The sequence below is a fragment of the Macaca fascicularis genome, chromosome 5 (genome assembly GCF_037993035.2).
Source record: "Macaca fascicularis isolate 582-1 chromosome 5, T2T-MFA8v1.1".
NCBI classification, from domain to species: domain Eukaryota; kingdom Metazoa; phylum Chordata; class Mammalia; order Primates; family Cercopithecidae; genus Macaca; species Macaca fascicularis.
Window position 1 is genome coordinate 100,684,459 of NC_088379.1, and position 19,967 is coordinate 100,704,425.

The window sequence follows — 19,967 nt, forward strand, 5'->3', positions numbered from 1 at the left end:
AACCAATTTTTTTCATCGATGTTATAATGGAGATATGTTGTCTCATGTCACTATAGTGAAGGTATTTTGAAGCGTAGGTTTTTACCAATAGGAAATGACATTATTTTGCTGAAGGAAATGACATTATTTGAGGACTTGCTACACATTGTTTTGCTTAAAGTTGCAGTTTCTAAGAAGCTATCAACACCGTTAAGTGAGGACTTACTATATATCTTGAATCTGACCACTTCTCATCACCTCCACCACTGCCACCCATGTCCAAACCACAGTCAGTGTTTGCCGTCATTATAACAACAATCTCCTGACTGGCTCTCTGCTTTGGTTTTGCTCCCTATAGTCTATTCTTAGCATAGCAATCAGAGTAGAAGTTTTCAAAAAGGCCGGTGAGGATCTGTTCCCCATTTCGTGTCTGACCTTACCACGTACTACTGTTACTCTTGCTGGAAAAACTGGCACCTGTTACTCTTCAAGAATGCCAGGTGCACTTCTCCTTCAAGGCTCTGGCTCGATACTCCTTCTGTCTGGAACACATTTCCCCCTTTCTTCACAACTCACTCTCTTCATCCTTCCCTTCTCAAAACTGACTTTTAGCCATCCTCTTTAAAATCATGACCACTCCCAATAAATCTACCCTGTTTCCTACTTAATTTCTCTCCAAAGTGCTTAGTATAATTTAGATATCTTCATGTTGTTTTATTTACTGTTTCTTTTTCTCTTGAAATTTCATGCCCTCTGTAAGGGCCTGAAATTGTGTCCGTTTCTTTCTACTGCTATGTCCTTGGGCCTAGAACAGAGCCTGGTACCTGGAAGGTGCTCATTTAGTAATTGTTAAGTACATGAATGAACAGATAATTTAGAAACTGTAATTTTGGCCAGGTGCGGTGGCTCATGCCTGTAATCCCAACACTTGGGGAGGCCGAAGTGGGCGGATCACCTGAGGTCGGGAGTTTGTGACCAGCCTGACCAACATGGAGAAACCCTGTCTCTATTAAAAATACAGAATTAGCCGGATGTGGTAGCACATGCCTATAATCCTAGCTACTTGGAAGCCTGAGGCAGGATAATTGCTTGAACCTGGGAAGCGGAGGTTGCCCTGAGCCAAGATCGCGCCATTGCACTCTAGCCTGGGCAACAAGAGAGAAACTGCGAAACTCTGTCACGAAAAAAAAAAAAAAAAAAAAAAAAAATGTGATCTTAGCTGTGGTATAAAGAAGGCTAAAGGAAGGTAGGGATAGAGAGTAGAAATTAGGCTGTGCTGTCAACCAGGTAAGAAATGATGAGGACCTCCTTTTGGCATCTTTTTAATAGCATCAGTGGTGAGAGGAGGCAGGATGACAGAAAAATATAGAAGATTAAAATGATTGAGATGTTGATGGATTAGATATAGTGAATATGAGTGCAGAAGAGATATAAGAAGACTCAGGTTTTTCACTCTGGCCGCCGGATGGATGGCGGTGATGTTCATCAGAGAGAATGCTGAAGGAAGAGCAGATTTCGGAAAGAAAGGGATAGGATGGAAAGGCTTCATGAAAAAGAAGAGTAACTTCAGAGTTTGTTGAGTTTGACATATAAACAAGACTTCTTAGTGTCACTCAGATGCCTGGTAGTCAGTTAAGTGCATTGGCCTAGGACTCAGGAAAGGATATTGTAGGGTAAACTAGTGCCTAGTGAGGAAGTTTTGCCTTGAGTTAGGCTAGTGGCCTTACAAAAAAAACAAACAAGGAAAACCCACATGTAACTCACTGTGTTCCTGCAGGAGCATAGAAGTTCTTAATCATTGCCACTATTTCTTTTCTAGATTATTTAAAAAATAGAAAAAGAAAACCTTAAGAAATAAAAAAAATTTTTGGTATATTTTGAAAGAATGATAAAAGCATTTCTCTTAAGACAAAATGCCTGAGTATCTCTAGAGTGCAAGGAATTTACCTTTAGTTTGTCCTGGCTAGCCTCAAACTCTTTATTTTGCTTTCATAGCCATTTCCTTTTATTGAAAACATGTTGAAGCACTTCTTCTTCCTTTAGTCACCAGAAATGAGTATGTTCTATACTAAAACACTCAGAATCCATATAATGAAAAATGTCTAAATGTTTCAAGTAAGATTTTTGGTATGTATGTATCTGTTTCATTATATAAAAATTTTAATTGTTGTAATTTTCACAAACACATTTTTCATGTGTTTTGAAAGCTTTGGTTTTTGAAGCTTTGGTTTTTGCCAGTAGCTTTCATACCTCTGGTGATTTTATTACGTTATTTAATAGAGGAGAGTCAAGCCTCTTGAACTGTTCTTCAACTTAGAAATTTATTAAACAATTTGATTTCTCAAGGGGGCAATACTGTTGGAAAAGATTATTATATACAAATTTCTGGGCCAATAGAAGATAGAGATGAGAAATATACTGCCCGAGGAAATTTATAGAAACTAAACTAAAACAAAAATCACTCTTTCTGATCTCTTAGTTGGTGAATATACCTTAGCTGTGGATGAAATCTTTGACTTATTTGAATTGAATCATTGCTGTTTAATCTCATACTGATACTTTGCAGTACACTAAGAAGATGTTAATGGTTTACCAGTCTGAGCTCACATTGGATATTCAGTGGGTCATAGAGTTATGAAGGGCTATGTTGCCAAAATTGCAATCAATAAAGCATAGATTATGAATATATATGTCTGTTTGTGTGTGTGTATATATATATATGAACTCTATATTGCTGACAATGAAATTACAGTTCTTGCTTTCTGGAATTGAAGAAATCATGAAAACCATAATTCAAGGGCCTGAGTTAGTTCAGATTTAGTTAAATAACCGTTTGTATTTGTTTTTTAAAATGCCTGGTTATTTAGTGACACTTTGTTAACTGTTAGTTGGGGTTCTCCAGAGAAACAGAGCCAATAAGGTGATAAAGCGTGTGTGTGTGTATATATGTGTGTGTGTGTGTGTTTTTGTGTGTGTGTGTGTGTGTGTAAAGAGATTTATTATAAAGAATTGGCTCACATGATTCTGGAGGCTAACAAGTCCCAAGATCTGCACTTGGTCAAGCTCGGGACCCAGGAAATTGGATGGCATGTTTGAGGCAGAAGGCCAGCAGAGTCAAGACTTAGGCAGAGGGGAGGTTTCAGTTCAAGTGCAAAGAAAGGAAAAAAGCCCATGTCTTAGTTTGAAGGCAGTCAGGTAGGACTTTCTTACTTTGAGAAAGGGTCAGCCTTTTTGTTCAATTCAGGCTTTCAACTAACTGATTGAATGAGGCCCACCCACAGTAGGGAGAGCAATCTGCTTTACCCAGTCTATAGATGTCAATGTTAATCTCATCCAAAGACGCCCTCACTTACATAAACACTCAGAATAATGTTTGAGCAAATATCTGGGCACCTTGTGTCCCAGTCAAGTTGATGCACATAATTAACCATCACAATAACCAATTTTAAATTCATTCACATTTATTCAGTCAGGAAGCATCTTAGGCTTAGCTCTATGGATTGAGCAAGAAGGTCAGACATTTTGGTTATTCTAATGAAGTAGAAGATAAATGTCAGGTAACACTTAATAGAGACCAGAATAAAGTTTAATAAAATGAGGAAAACTACAAGTCTTAAGTAGTTGTATTTTTAATGTATATTGAAACTAACTATATGGAATTAAAATTCAGTTTCTTACTCTGAACTTTAAATTATTAAACAGTCATTAAGAAAACTATATACTTGTGTTTTAGTTTTATCCTTTTTACATTTTGTTTATATCACCATATGCATTCATTTGGAAGGTAGTAGAATAATAATAAAGTAATAAACACAGTGAAGAAGCAAAACAAATCATTAATCATTTGTAATTAAAAATTTTTAAAAATTAAAATGATTTAAGTATTCTGAATTTGGTTCATATTGGAAATTACAGAAGTAGGAGTCTATTAAAGAAGCATACACATTTTCTTGAGTTAATATTCATCTTCTATTTTCTTCAAACTTGACCAATATGATATATCTCTTGCTTTTGGTTGCATGATAGTGACAAGGAAGCTGCTTCACAGTTGATAGTCTTTTATGAAGGTATCTTTCTAAAAACCTATCTGTTTATGTTTCTTGGCTGGGGAAACAAAAGTTCTTAGAGATAAGGGAGAAAATCATTGCTACAAATAGCAAATATAGTTTTCCCTCTTTTACAGATTTCTTTTTCAGCAGTGAATTAGAAGTGGTGGGCTTTGGAGAGATTTGTTCTTAGTAAGTTAATATTTGACTTGCCAAGCCATTTGGGAACACAGAATTGCCGTGATATCTTCTGGGCATCTCCCTGGTTTTGGTGACTAGGAAATATTCAAGGCTGTGACTTAATGAAGAGAAGTTTATCTGTGTGATATTATCCTGACTGCTATGTAGGATTGATGTAAAATGCAATATTTTGGTGGATATTTTCTTTGAAGACACAAATCCAGTGTGAAAACCCTTTTTTATGAAAGGTTTATGGCACTTTCATAGTAGCAGAGCTTGTCTTGTTGATTTAGATCAAAATCATTTCCTCCCAACATCATAACCATTTTACTGTTCAGTGGTGCAGAAGGCATTATAAAAAGTTAGTGAATTGTTTTGGATCCTTCAGAATTAGATGACGGACTGAAAAGAAGAAAATATCACCAACAGAGATGATACTCTGGATAACTTCTTATTAAGGAAAAAAAAATATTTCCATACTGAGAATGTAAGTGTTCTAATGATTTGAGCCTTTCAATAAACATCTAATACAAAACCAGATGTTCACAGTTCCACTTAGTCTTTCTTCATGCCTTCTCCACTTTGAAGTCTTACTGTTTTCTCTCTCAGCTTTTAGGAATGGGAAACAGGACTTCTCTTAATGTCTAATGAATATTTATGAAGTCCTTTGACAATTAAGGGCTCATTAAAATTCACTTTAAAAGAAAGATAAAAACACTTTTAAGACCAAAGCACAGAAACTCACATCTCTCTTTCCTCCTTGTGAATTGTCAAGAGAAACACTCTACAAATGAATTAAGTGTCTCTTAAAAGTGATTCTAGGTAGGAGTTTGAATAATATAGATATATTTTATTATTATATGATGACTTTAATTTTGCATTGACTTTTGGCTTGGTGTTTTTTTGTTTGTTTGTTTTCTGAAGATACTTGGAAATCCTGTTTTCGTATGGCATATCGTAATGCTTAGATAAGGCTTTGGAGTCACTTTTTGTATTTAAATCTCAATTTCAGCTCTTTCTTAGCTCTGCGACTTTGAGCAAGTTCTTAGTGCCTCAGTTTCTGTTTTGCAATATGGAAAAGATAATACTACACATTCCACAAGCTCGTTGGAACAAGCAACTGAGTTAATACACGAAAAATACTTAGAATAGTGCCTGGAACGCTGGTTTTCTCTGCCTTCAGAAATCTTTCCTTTCAGTTCACACGCTTTGGCCCTGCTAGAGCCCCTTGGAAAGGCCTTTGTTTTCTCCTTACTGGGGGTGGAGGGGTGCACAGGAATAGTTAATGAATCCTCACTCTTGATGGGTAGCATTTTAGTTTTCTTCATTTTCATTTTTCATCATTGTCTTTTTTCTGAAGACCCCAAGGCCCTATGCTACCACTTCCAGCTACCTTGGACTGCAGCTGTTCTCCTGGTTCTAATATTATGCGAATAATATAAGGATGCCTAAATGTATATATTCAGTCACTTTCAAAAGCACATTCTTTTATGAATGAAAAATTACTAAAGTAAACAAAGTACTTTGAAGCTAGAGTAGTTATGCTGTTTTTGCTGCTACTCTAGGTAAATCACTGTTATTTAGTAATGGAAATTAAAAAAAAAAACCTGGACCTGAGTTTGGTAATGGAAATTAAAAAATACCTGGACCTGAAATCAGATAGAAAAGGTAGAAAAGTTACACGCCTGTGCATGATTATTTTAAATATGAAATAGAGGTATGTTTTGGGATGAGCAAAGAAGTAAAGCATCCATCTGCATATTTCTTTTTTCATGAGGCTTAACATTTGCAGAAGCAGGCACTGACCTGGAAACCAAAAATTTGTAGTCTTGTTGGTAAATGTGTTCCTCTAAAGAACATCCCACTTATTCTTAAGTCATTTACCATCCTACTTTACACACTGTAGGTCATAAGATTAAATGTGTCTTTCTAAAGTGCTGATAGCTATTATTTAACTCAAACCTTATCTTTAAGACAAGCCTCATAAATTTAATAATAATTAGGCATAGTTTCCACTGGAAATTTTACTGTTTTCACCATCTGTTCTTCTCAGAGTCTGTATAAAAGGTATTGGATCTGTTTCACAGTAACTTAGTAAACATTCACTTCTAATAATTATTTTCTACTGGAAAGTGATTGCTGTACTTAAGATTTTTAGGCATTTAATAGTGAATCTATCGTTAGTCTGTTTTTTAGATGCATGATAGCAGTACTTTATTTTCACATGTTGTATGTAGATGATATATGAATAGTATTAGTAGTATGATACTAATGAAAGATAAGAATATAATCCTGTGTCATTTAATAGCCATTGTGTACTTGAGTGTTTATACCCAATTTTGATTCTTGTTTAACTTGCCTTTATAATTCTTACCCATATAGTCCTCAGTTTGGAGTAGAAAGACTTTATAGAACACAGTCAATTATTTCCATGCTTCCAAGTAGGCACTCAGATACAGTGGTACTATTTGGCCTGCTTTTTGATTTATATTACTGTAAGGCTTCTCTCTCAGCTCAGTAGCTCCATAGCTTTCTTTCCCTTCCATCCAGCCACTCTCACAAGCCTGATGTCTGTTCTTTCTTTTTCTAGTTGGACTGAAGTATCAGACTTGTTAATTTGTCTAGTGCAAAGAGAGAAAGAAGAGGAGACCCAGGTATTGAACTATGAATATCCTGTAACTATAAAACAGGCATATTTTTTGTGTAAATAGTAAAATGTACAGAAGGCATTTCAAAAATAGTTTCTAAATTGTATTCAGTTAATAGGCTTATCTCTTCCCAAGAGTCCTAGTTGACTTACAACCCTCATTTCACTGTTTATATAGTAAAATTTTAGGATGAACTGATGCTTTGATTGGAGGGATGAGCTTAATTTGTGCTCTGCAGGAATCCATTCCAACTTTATTAGTATTATACTTGAGATTGGTCTTATGCTATAGTTAGCTTGTCTTTTTTAGTTCATTATAATAACGTATGTATTTGCTAATGTAAAACTACTATGAAAAGTTATAATCTAGTCTTTAAAAATATTTTATACTTAAAAATTTTAATGTCTTCAAAAATTTGCAAGACTAAAAATCAGAGTTGGATGCATATGTGAGCCAGTTAGCATCAAACAATGAAGTTCTTTGAAGATTGTAGCTAATAGTAGTATATAAATTGCTCACACTTATATGAGGCAAACTGTTCTAGGTACTAAAAGCATTTTACATATATAAGTATTATTATCATCTTCATTTTACAGATGAGGAAATGAAAATTCATGGAGGTTAAGTAAATTGTCTGAGGTCACACAGCTAATTATCCAAGTAATCAGTGGGGTGACTCATGTAAATAAATTATGCTACTTGCAATAAGAGGGAGGTAGTTGGTAGGCCACAACATGTGTATGCAGCTAAGGTAGAGTAAAATATATAACACAGTAAAGTTCTGTGGAAACATCAAAAAAGAAACACAATCAGAATTATAAGCAAAAACATGGGAATACAAAAATCATGGTACATCTAATTAGAATAAGGTATGGATAGGGAGCAGACTATGGTAGAAGATGAAACTGGAACGAAAGGTTGATTCAGTTCATGAAGAACATTGAATGCCTTCCTAAGAAACTTAGAACTGTTAGAGATTTTTATTTGCTTTACTTTATTCGCTTTACAAGCATATGCACATGTGTTGTTATCTTTAGAAGGCAGCAGTGCAAACACTAGATGAAAGAAGTGGGAAGGAGATGAGAGTATTACAGTAACATTGGTTAGGGACAGGTATAACAGCAGCAGAAAGGAAGGACTGCAGCCAATAACTTGTATTTTGTGGTAAGGGAACGCAGAAGACGTAGGAAAATCTATCTTTCCTACTGGGAAAAAGAGAAATCAAATGTACATACGCCTGCTGATGGTGATGTAGTATTATTACTATTATGGGGTGATTTGGTAAAGCAGTAATGTGGAGTAGTGAGCATCTTAGCTCCACCTTAAGACCATATAGGCCTCAGTCATTTAGACAAATGGGAATACTTGTGTCTATTTTGCCAGGCTCCGTTAAGAGTTATGTGAAAACACATGAAAGCTGTTAGAACAGTTTTCACCTAATGTAGGCGCTCAGTAGTTCTCCTTCTTTCATTGATGGATTATTTCAGGAATCATTATTTACTTGCTTGAGGCATACCAAGCACAAAGCACACAAGCACTTTGCTAATGGTTTGTTGACAAGCCACTTTCTACATATAATTTTTAAATTGTCTTCATAAATTTTAAAGTGAATGTGATGTTTCTTATATATTATCTTCCTATTAAAAGATGGTAAATTAGAATTCAGTAAAGTTTTATAACTGGCTTTACATGATTATATATTATGGAAGAGCTGAGGTAAATGATTTAATGTATGCCAGTTTTAAAACCTAGTTAACACTCTGTGAAGACGTTATAGAATGTATGTGTGTCTGAATCTGTTTAACATACACATATATATTCATGTAAGTATCTTGCAAAATACAAGATGTAATGCAAATATAAAATAGTGTTTAAAATATAGCTAATATCATCTAGCTTTGGGAATAGCTTATAAAGTGAATTGAATATGGCACACACAGCATACCATTTTAAGATACATCTATGTAGTGCTTGGAAAGCCAGGCTGATATCGTGCACAAAGCAGCTGTAAATATGAGTCAGTAACATGGGTATGCTTCACGTAGTATGTACTGTTCTCCAGTTTGGTTCTTTATGCAGTGACAGAGATACGTATCAGTACCAGCAGGAACCATGACTATGGAATTTCCACATTATTGTCTTCTATGTAGTGAAATGATATAACAAAGTAGAAAGTGACTTCAATTAGCTAAAATTTTAAAATATGAATTAGTACCAGTAGGTATTATTACCAGTGATAAATACTTGGAGGTCATCTGTCATACTCTAGGAAGTAGTCTTGTGTGTGCATATTTTTAACTGGTGTATATTTTTTAATTGGTTCTAAATTCTGGTAGTGGCTTTATCTATATGCAATTGCAGTGAAACTGACATTCTTTTTATTGACCAGTTTTAACTCATGGATTTCTGATAAATGAATAGAACTAACATTTATTGGTCATTTACTGTATCTCAGGCACTGGGCTCTGTACTAAGTGCTTTATATCATACTTCATTTAATTTTAACACCAGCCATGTGAGAAGTAAACATTATTACCCCTGTTTACAAGATGAAGAAGTTGAAGTCTAGGGAAACTAATGAATTTGCTCAAAGCCATACAGCTAATTAGTCTAGCCCATGCACTTTCTTCTGTAAGGTGGTGTCAAGGTTACTTTGGTACTAGATACTGTGTTCAGAACCTTCTCACACCCGTGTTCCCCTGTTTCACTCCTTATTTATCTAAAACATAATTTAAATGAAATGGCTCTGTCAAAAACTGTATTTCTTTCTTTTTTTCCTTACTATTTTTGAGACAGAGTCTTGCTCTGTTACCCAGGCTGGAGTGCAGTGGTGCAATCACAGCTCACTGCAGCCTCAACCTCTTGGGCTCCAGCGATCTTCCCATTTCAGCCTTCAGGGTAGCTGGGACCACAGGCGCACACCACCACACCTGGCTAATTTTTGTGTTTTTTTGTAGAGACAGGGATTCACCATATTGCCCAGGCTAGTCTAGAGCCCCTGAACTCAAGTAATCTATCTGCCTTGGCCTCCCAAAGTGCTGGGATTACAGGCCTGAGCCACTGTGCCCAACCAAATTTTTGAAGACATTTAAATTTTAAGTATAAAATATTTTTAAAGACTGTATTTCTTGGGTTTGAAAATTATATGTCAGAAGGAAGGGGAAATGTAAGAAAAACCCAGCTGCATTTTCCCCTTTCATTTTCAATTTCAGAAAGCAGAAATTTTACCAAATGACAATCACAATAGAAAATACACACAACTGAGATAGGACAGAATCATAAATGTATATAAGGTAATGGTGTTTCTTTCTTTTGTCTTATTAGATGATCCATGAGGCCTTCACAATAGGGAAGTTGTTCTACGTACCTCAAGAAAACTTTATCATGTGCCTGCCAGGTGCCTGACATGATTCTAGATGCTGAGGACATAGTAGTTAGCCAAAGGGACATAACTCTTGCTCTCAGGCAGTTTATATTGTAATTTGGATATTCTAAATATTTCATGTAGAATGTGAAATAATACCATATTTAAGATATCACATAAGAAAGATACTTTCAGAACTTCTGTAATAATTTCATGTAGGAAAAGAAGGTCTCCTTAGTGTATCTCATCTTTCAGACCTTTATATGTAATAACATGATTTTTCCTAATTTAGAATTAACAATTTTCTCCAGCAGGTAAGAAAAACTGACTTGTGTTTGGAAATCAAGACTTAAGTTCAAATCAAGACATAAACAAACATAAAGTTAGGGAAAAGTTTGTCTCTCTCTATATATAAATCAGTTCTTCAGTGTTCAGGTGTGAAATGAAAAAAAAAATGCAGAAGAAACAATTCTGCCTATGATATCCTATAACCCAAAACAGGCAAAAATAGGCAAATCAAGGCAACCCCAAATAGGCAAACAAAAAACAAAAATCAGTGAAGACTGATTTGTTCCACATTTGAGAAACTTTTTCTTTTTTAAATTACTTTTCTGAGAATGTGAACTTTCTGTATATGCTTATTTACTCCCATATTAATGATTCATTTCTTCTTTTCCCAAGTATTTCCCAATACTTCATAACTGGCTGAATCTAGGAGGTGCTAGGTTAAAAAATTAAGACTCAGGTACTTAATTGTGGCACTTATAAATAAAAGCATTTAAAGTACAGATGAAAAGCTCTGTTTAGATCTCAAGAGTTTCAAAATTACATATTTTCTTAATTCTTTTCCTTTTAAAACAAATCATCTCTTATGCTCACTCTGTTCCCTTCCATCACGGTAAAAATGCCTTAGCTTCTCTTAAAATATTTTATGTATGTGTGTATGATAAAGTCTTGCTCTGTCGCTCAGGATGGAGTGCAGTAGTATGATCTCGGCTCACTGCAACCTCCACTTCCTGGGTTCAAGCGATTCACCTCCCTCAGCCTCCTGAGTAGCTGGGATTACAGGTGCCCACAACCACACCCGGCTAATTTTTGTATTCTTAGAAGAGATGGGGTTTCACCGTGTTGGCCAGGCTGGACTCAAACTCCTGATGTCAAGTGATCCACCAATCTTGGCCTCCTAAAGTGCTGGGATTACAGGCATGAGCCACCACACCTGACCTAAAATATTTATAAATTTTCTCTCTAATGCTAATGACTGGTTATTGGTCATTTGTTGTGTCAGTTTTCAAAGTATGATTTGCCAACATAGTAATATTAACATGTTTTATTAACATTTGCACGGATAATAGGTAATAATGGATAGAACCTTAGCACAAATCAAAGCAGGAACCAAACTATACTTGTATTCTTCACTCCAGTGTGCTCATAGTAAAAACAACCAACCAACCAAAAAAAACAAAAGGAAGCTTCATTTCAGAATATACTTAATGAAACAATAAAATGATTAATTTTATTAAATTTCAACCTCTCTGTAAATGTCTTTTGAATATTCTGTGTGACAAAATGTAAAGTATATATAATTTTTCAGCAACTGAGAGTCAATCGTTGTTGATATGGTTTGACTATGTCCCCACCCAAATCTCATCTCAAAATGTGCTTCCCATAATCCCCATGTCATGAGAAGGACCTAGTAGGAGGTAATTGAATAATGGGGGCAGTGATGTTCGTGATGTTCTTGTGATAGTGAGTTCTCATGAGATCTGATGATTTTATAAGGGGCTTTTCTGTCTTTTGCTCGTCACTTCTCCTTGCTGCTGCCATGTGAAGAAGGACGTGTTTGCTTCCCTTTCCACCATGATTGTAAGTTTTCTGAGGCCTCCTCAGCCATGCTCAACTGTGAGTCAGTTAAACCTCTTTTCTTTATAAATTACCCAGTCTCGGGTATGTCTTTATTAGCAGCGTGAGAACGGACTACTACAGGTGTCTTGAGATTTACTTCATGAAACAAAATTTTTACTAGAAACAATGACTGACAGAAAAACTATGGTTATTCAGACTTGGGTATTTGCAGACATATTCTCAAAAATGAATGAATTGAGCCTGCCAGTTCAAGGAAAACAGTTGACAATATTTATTGCTAATGATAAAACTCAAACTTTCAAGCAAAAGTTAGGATTTTGTGACGCTTGTATCCACATAACTGATCTGCATAACTGAGTGGACCAAACATTTTTTTCCCAGATGGCCAGTGCCTGTCGTTTCATATTCATGCATAGGTAAAAGATCAGTTTAAAATACAAGATGGACAGTAGGTTTTAATTTATCAGAATATGAAAATTTCATTGATAGAGTTTTAGAGCCTGTATTGTAAGTTTTAAGAAACTCCCTGTTGTTCAGTTATAGTGTATATTAAAGAATAACCACTCATATGAAAAGGCTATTAAAATAGCCTCCTTTCTAACTGCGTATCTGTGTGGGACCAATTATTCTTAATATGTGAATCACAACAACATGTTGTAACAGATTGAGTGCAAAAGCAAACATCTAGTTTCTTCTATTAAATTAGACATTAAAGAGATTTGCAAAAATGTAGAGCAATGCCACTGTTTTCTTGAAAATATGTTTAAATATAATGAATTTATTATTTTTAAAATGAATTACACATTTTTTTAACTATTCAGTTTTTTTTAACATAGTAAATACTGAAAACTGTATCCAGATACATAGAAAATTTGGTATCCTCAGTCATTTTTAACAATGTAAAAGGGTCCCTAGAAGAAAGTATTTGAGAACTGCTGTCTAGAGGAATCACTGCTTTTAAAAGTCGCAGAGTGCAGAACTTTACTTCCTTCCACTTTGTCTGCTGCTCAGTAGTTTGTACTCAGGCAAATAACCTCTTCCAACTCTAGTCCCCTCATCATTTGTAAAATGAGAGGAGTAACACTTACATGGCAGAGTATTTTGAGGACTACATTAAACAAATTTATAAATCTGTAATAGGGGATAGATAAATGATTACATCTCATTTAATCTCCCAAACTCCGTGAAGTGTAAGTATTGTTGCTGTGAAGTGTTTGAGACCAAAGGAAATTAAGAACTTGCTTAAGGTCACAAACTAGTAAATGGCAGTCAGATCTGGAATCCTTGTTTTATTCATGGAATATTCAGTACCCTTTTTTCATGCTATAGATTTGAAAAAAGAGTACATGTAAGTAAAGTAGAAGTTACATAGAATTACAATATATTTGAAGTACAAGAGAGGTTAGAGAATTTATCTTCCTACAACCTCATTTTATTGATAAGGTAACTCAGGGCACGCAGGTACAACAGTGTGACCTCTAACTTGCTTTGAAGCTGGCAGTATTTTTAACATAATCATCTCATTCCTGTTAAGCATTCTTCTTTTTTATTTTTTGCTTGACCACACCAAAAGAATTCAGACCTCTTTGGCAAGAACTGTCCTTATCTGTTCCACAAAGATGCCAATGATAACAAAAAACAGATTATAAAGAAACTGAAAGATTATGGTGAATATAATCATGGTAAATAACTATAATCTTCTATGGCTATAGGCTGATTTTTGTTGTAGAAGCGAAAAGAAAAATTTACAATGTTTTTCAAACCTTAGAATCTCAAGAGTTAGAAGTTTAACTGAAGTGATGGAAAAAGGGAGTGTGTGTGTTAGAGGGGAAAGGGAGAGACTTACTACTGTAATAAAAAAGTGAAAGGAACTGGAAATATTTGGAACAGGAAAGTGCTTATGATATTCAGGGTCAGATAACTCATCTCCTCAGAGCAGCCTAATAAGATTTCAGGATAACACACTATTTTTTGGTGGTTCTTGATATTATACTATGCATGCAGATGCTTCACCTTCAACCCAAAGATACCTTATGGAGGATGGAATTAAGGGTTTGGTTCACCACTCTATAACCACTCCATAAAGCGTATCTCTTTTTTGTGTGTTTCTTCGTAATTTCTTCCCATTTTACTATTACTAAGTAAAATTAAAAACATAATCACTTGAGTTAATGGTGCAGTATTAAACTATATTTTTATGTAATTAAATATATTTTGTATATAATAAGCTCAAAGGAAATGCAGATTATTTTCAGATTAGTCTGTGATTAATTTTGGAAATTCACAACTATTCACTTTTGGCTGTATGTCCTGACATTTTCTCCTTTCTCTAATATACTAAAGTCTTGTTTCAGTCCTTTCAAATCCCTTTCTAAGTAAAGTCACTAATATAAACTCATAAATAATTTTATATGTATGTAATATTCCCTAAATATGTAAAATTAGATATGTAAATATGTAAAATCTCCCTGAAATTAGATTAAATCAGTGACATTTATACATATATTCATATCTAATTTATAAGATATATATCTCTTTATATACAGATATAATTTATATATAATAAAAAATATTTATATATTTTATATAAGTTCAGTACTCTACATGATCTATACATATCTTTATAAATATATATTTACACATATGTGTGTCTACATATATACATATGTGTAGGTGTGTGTGTGTATATGTGTATATGTGTATATATACATATTTTTTTTCATGTAAATGATTTTCTATGTTTGTGGTCAGAGTAGGTTCAGATTTATTTTTATCCCTCTGTAATCTTAGGCAATGGGAGGTTAGATGTCCTTTTCCCAAATTTTGTTTTAGGTAAGGGTAAAGTTCGAAGTGGTCAGAGGAAAGCAATCCCCATGTGGAGCATTACTACATTACAATGTTGACTCAGGGACACTTACCTTGCACTAAATTCCTAATCTAGGCAGGTATGTTTGTCTGAGTCTTTTCCATAATCTGGTTCATTCACTCAGTATTACCTTAACAAATGTATCGTAAGAACCTGTGTTTACTACCTGAGTCTTACTTGGTGAATCATCACTGTGCTGGTTTTCTAACCAAGACATTGGGGAGATTTCTGAGTCAGTAGCATAGCTAGAGCTAGAAATCATGATTCCTACACCTGCTTGGAGTCTAGTTATCCTGTTACACGTGTGAGTTGGCCTATTGAAAGAGCTGGTGCCTGGTTTCATGTTTTGTATGTAAGTTTTTACATTTTGACATGAAGGCCTAAGCACAGGCATCTCAGGTTTTCCTCTCAGAATTCTCATCACCTTTCTTCCCCATACACTCATTTTGTCTTTGTTGTAAAACCCTTCTTTAGCCAGGCTGGTCTAGGTTGGGAAAACGACTCTTTGATCATAACCGAAGAAGGATCAATGTATCAAAGCAAACCATCCTCTGTGAGAGGGACTGTGGCCATGGCTGTACACCTGGGTGTGTGAGAAGAAATGGGATCCAGCAGACCAATGGCAGGTCGCTCCCCTGAGACAGCAAGCAAGGATGAAAGACAGTTTGCAAACAGGAGTTGCTTGTGAAGTCGAGAGAGGCAAACAGGAACATTTCACACCTGCTGTTTCCTGTCCTCTCAGTGTGTGCAGGAGGGAAGAAAGGAGACATCTGGGTCTCAAAGAATGTCAAAGTTTTTGAGAAATCAAGAAGGAAGCAGAAAAGGATCTCAGATAAAAAAGACATTCTGCACATACACTCAAGTACAGAGACACTTGCACCATTCCCTGCCCCTCAACTTGTTTTCCCCATGCATTGTGGAATGTTAGTAATGAAGGCCTCTGGGTTTGCTGCTTGTGAGGAGGAAAGTAATGCTGGGAAACTTGATATGTGTAAATAGAAAATATATAAGCAAGTTATCAGCCAGTCTTGATGTTGCAGCGGAAGCTGAGAGTGCCGTGGTATATCCTGTTTTGTGCATTAGCTTTTTCTGGGGCATGAGCATTCAGGCATTTTATGAAGAACTTAGAAAAAGGGAAAAATGTTTTGAAGTTTTATATTTTTGATCATTAGCTGGAAGGTTTGTCCAGTAGTAAGTTACTTGTGAGATTTATAAAATATTAGGAACGTTTGGCAAGAAGAGACAGGTTTTATGGGAATAATTTGTTTCCTGTTGACCCTCACTGTGGACATATTTGTGTGTACCTGTGTGTGTGTAAAAAGGAGGGTTTATAGAAATACAAAATCTTTTGAATGAATATGAACATGATTGACAATGAATTTTAAAGGTATAAACTGATATGATTCTGAATCATTGATAAACATTCATAAAGCTATGACTATTAGGTCATTTTACTGGTGGAAAGATTTTTCTAATCTTGATTGGAGTCATTTGATGGTAAGAATCCTTTCTTGCCACTATTTTTTGAAAATTAAGAACATGTCATGTTTGTTGCTGTTTGTGTCTAATAGAGGTTTTAAATGATAACTATAGTTTTTAGCTTGAACACTGGTAATTTCAGATATGAAAGTACTATTGCCATCTTTCTGTGCCAGGCTTGTTACAAAATATGTGATGGTTTTCTTAAGACCAGTAGCCATTAATGCGAACCAGTATTCTTAAGCATTTGTTACTGATAACCTCACATTTAATTGTTTGTGGTTTGTCATAGTTTTCATGACATGACAAAAACTTACATGTGTTGATATTGAATATTTTATTGTTGTTCAACCTGTTGTCAGTGAAATAGAAAGGAGAAGGTGCTATTGGAGAAAACATTAAAGGTTTACTAAGAAGTGGCAGTGAGTTTGATGTTAGTAGAGGTCATGCCTTTGAACAGTACTGCTGAGGAATAGATCTAATGAGATTTGGGATGTTTTAAAAAGTTAGTCAGCATTAGTGTAATATTCCTTCAGGGAGCATTTGTAATGCCCACAAGAATGTGTCCGTAGAGAGATCAGATTCCAGGCTAGCCTTTATTTGCTTTCAGTAGTTGACATAACACACACCTGTGTGTTCTCTTCGCTAACCTCAAAATTGTTTTGAAAAGCTTCTGACATTTGGAAGCGTGAAAGAGAGAAGATTTTGATTTGTTTTCTGGCAAGTAGGAAAAATAAATTCTAAATGTTGTGTTTTACCCATATATGGCCCTTGCAGTAAAGGCCTTGGTGTGTCTCATATCCTTCTTTTTTTTTGTAACAGAATCTCCCTCTGTTGCCCAGGCTGGAGTGGCACAATTTTGGCTCACTGCAGCCTCCGCCTCCAGGCTCAAGTGATTCTCCTGCCTCAACCTCTCTAGTAGCTGGGATTACAGATGTGTGCCACCACACCTGGGTAATTTTTGTATTTTTAGTAGAGACAGAGTTTAGCCATGTTGGCCAGGCTGGTCACGAACTTTGTCTCATGTCCTTCTAATCAATTGTGGAATAAAGCCTCTATGGTTCCATGATAGATTATATTTAATTACATAGTGTTTTCCTTGAAGCATTTTAACATGCTAGAGATAGATGTGTGTGTGTGTGTGTGTGTGTACGTGTGTGTGTGTTTACAGTTAGATGTAAAATAGCACTTGTGTTTTCTTCTTGAAGGGAGTCATTTAGAAATTATCTCTTGGCCAGGGGGTGCAGTGGCTCACACCCGTAATCCCTGAACTTTGGGAGGCCAAGGCAGGTGAATTGCTTGAGTCCAGGAGTTCAAGACCAGCCTGGGCAACATGGCGAAATGCTATCTCTACAAAAAATAGAAAACTTAGCCAGGTTTGGTAGTGCATGCCTGTAGTCCCAGCTACTTAGGGAAACTGAGGTGGGAGGATCACATAAGCACGGGAGATTGAGGCTGTAGTTAGCTGTGATTGTGTCACTGCACTCTAAACTGGGCGACAGAGCGAGACTCTGTCTAAATAAATAAATAAATAAAAAGAAATGATCTCTCCTGATAGTTTGTGTGTAGGAAAAGAAGTGATAAAACTCACCTAATTGAACTTCACCTTTTACATAGTGATAGATAAAGCTTTCCTTGATAGCATACATTGGCTCAGTGCCAGTAGTACCATAAATGCTGTTTCTTAAGAGAATGTCAAGTTTCAGTAAATTTACTTTGAACTTCAAAGCAGTGTGCAATAACTTTGATAATCAAGCTGATCTTATAAAATGATATAAAATATGTTATGTTTATAATTATAAAAATGTTGAATTTTCTGTTTTAACATCCCTGATGTCCCACATTGATTTTTATTGCATTCACAGATTTTTCTTTTCAAAAATAAGCTTCACATGGTTTGACATCAGCAGCTTATTTCTTGCAATCTGTTTAATTGAGACTTTTCTGCTGTTTATCCTAAAATGCAGATAAATGGCTTTCAGCACACTGTTTATAGTGTAATAGCTCCTGAAGTGAGTCAGCATTATCAGCTGGAGTCTCCATGTCATAACTAATGGTCTCTCTGCTTATACTTTCCTGCTAGTGAGGAGCCACTGAACTCCACAGAGGCAGGAGCCTTGCATAGTTGGGGGTGGGTAGATTGTTTTGATGGTGCCTATTGGACAAGGCTTTTTTCCTCCTTTATTGGTGTGAAATGAGAAGAGAAATATGTCATTTTCATGATTTTAGCATGCATGCTCAAAAGTGCCATGTTCTAAGGCTGGGGCAAAGAACTTTTAGGATGTAGTGATCCTAGAGGGATTTGTTTTATTCCAGATTATCTGCTATTTCATAATAGCACAATTTTAATACTTTTCTGTTGAGGCTGTTTGACTCGCTGCTAGAGAATGGCAGCTACTAGGAAGTATTTGTATTACTACCAAATAGTTATTATGGGCTTAATAATAAAAGTGAGTATTGTTTGTTTCCCAAGAAAGAAAGAAACTAAAAAACTTCAATTGTTAACTAATTGTTTATCATAAATCAGGCCTATTCATTTTGAAAGGTCATTATGCTTTTTCTTTAGAGAAAAAAAAAAAACAACAACTATGAGACCCCTAGGGAAGATCAACAGACTTGACCATGAGAGTTAAAACTGACAAGTTTTGCCAACCTTTAATTATTTGCTGGGTTTTTACACAGAAGATAGAGGATTCTGTAGGTAAATACAGGGAATAGTTTTCATAACTGAAGTACCAATGAATACATTTTGGTAAAATATTTTGTTTGATCTCCTTTGTTCTTTTAGAATGTGGAAAATTTTGACTGAAGTGGCCATTAAGATAGCCATGATCCTTCGCCCCCCTATTAGTATTATGATTGTTTGGCGTCACTTTGGTCATTTAAATACAATGTGTTTATTTTTTAATTCGCTCTGATACTGAAATTTAAGATAATATATTCAATTTCTTAAAAATATTTCAAAGTGGAAAAACATAACACACACAAATACATCTACCTAATGTTGGTGTGGCTTAAAATACAGAAATATCTGAAGATAGGGTTTGTGAATGGTAATTGTTTCTCACATAGTATCCCAGATACAGGCTTTTTGTTGTTCTTTTTTTGGTGGTGATTTGTTTATTGTGAGAGCCCATATTGACAGTTATTTAAAAAAGGAGAAAGGAAACATTTTGACCTTAGAGTAGAATTTATGGGTGAGAACATTACTGGCACAAATGAGAAGATGTGAATTCGATAAAAGAATATAAAGAAAGAAAATTTAAAGGTAAGATTAACAAGGCTTTTAAAGACTGGGACCACTGAGGTGTACTGGGTGTTATACAATTTAAAAAATAAGAATATAAAAGTGCTTTAGGAGAATGTTTTGAAAACTGAAGCCATTTGTTTATCCAAAGAGGGACAGCTTGAGCAGCATCAGGCCAGAATGTTCCTCTGTGTGCCATGCCCAGATTGAAGATAACACAATTATTATAATAACATAGTTTCAATTCAAATCTCTCCTCAGTGTTTCTGCCCAGAATTCAACAAGATTGTCC

General features: G+C 35.3%; 1 protein-coding gene across 17 annotated transcripts in view; it reads left to right on the forward strand.

The window, feature by feature from the left end:
* The window catches only part of BMPR1B (bone morphogenetic protein receptor type 1B), a 403,442-nt gene that overhangs the window by 315,970 nt on the left and 67,505 nt on the right, over window positions 1–19,967 (forward strand). For 7 of the 17 annotated variants that reach the window (XM_065545250.2, XM_074040175.1, XM_045392663.3 and 4 more), the window contains one exon: window positions 6,796–6,859. The exons of the other annotated variants lie outside the window; for them this stretch is intronic. The gene's annotated coding sequence lies outside the window, so the exon portion shown is untranslated. The remainder of the gene's footprint in view (window positions 1–6,795; window positions 6,860–19,967) is intronic. 17 annotated transcript variants of the gene reach the window in all.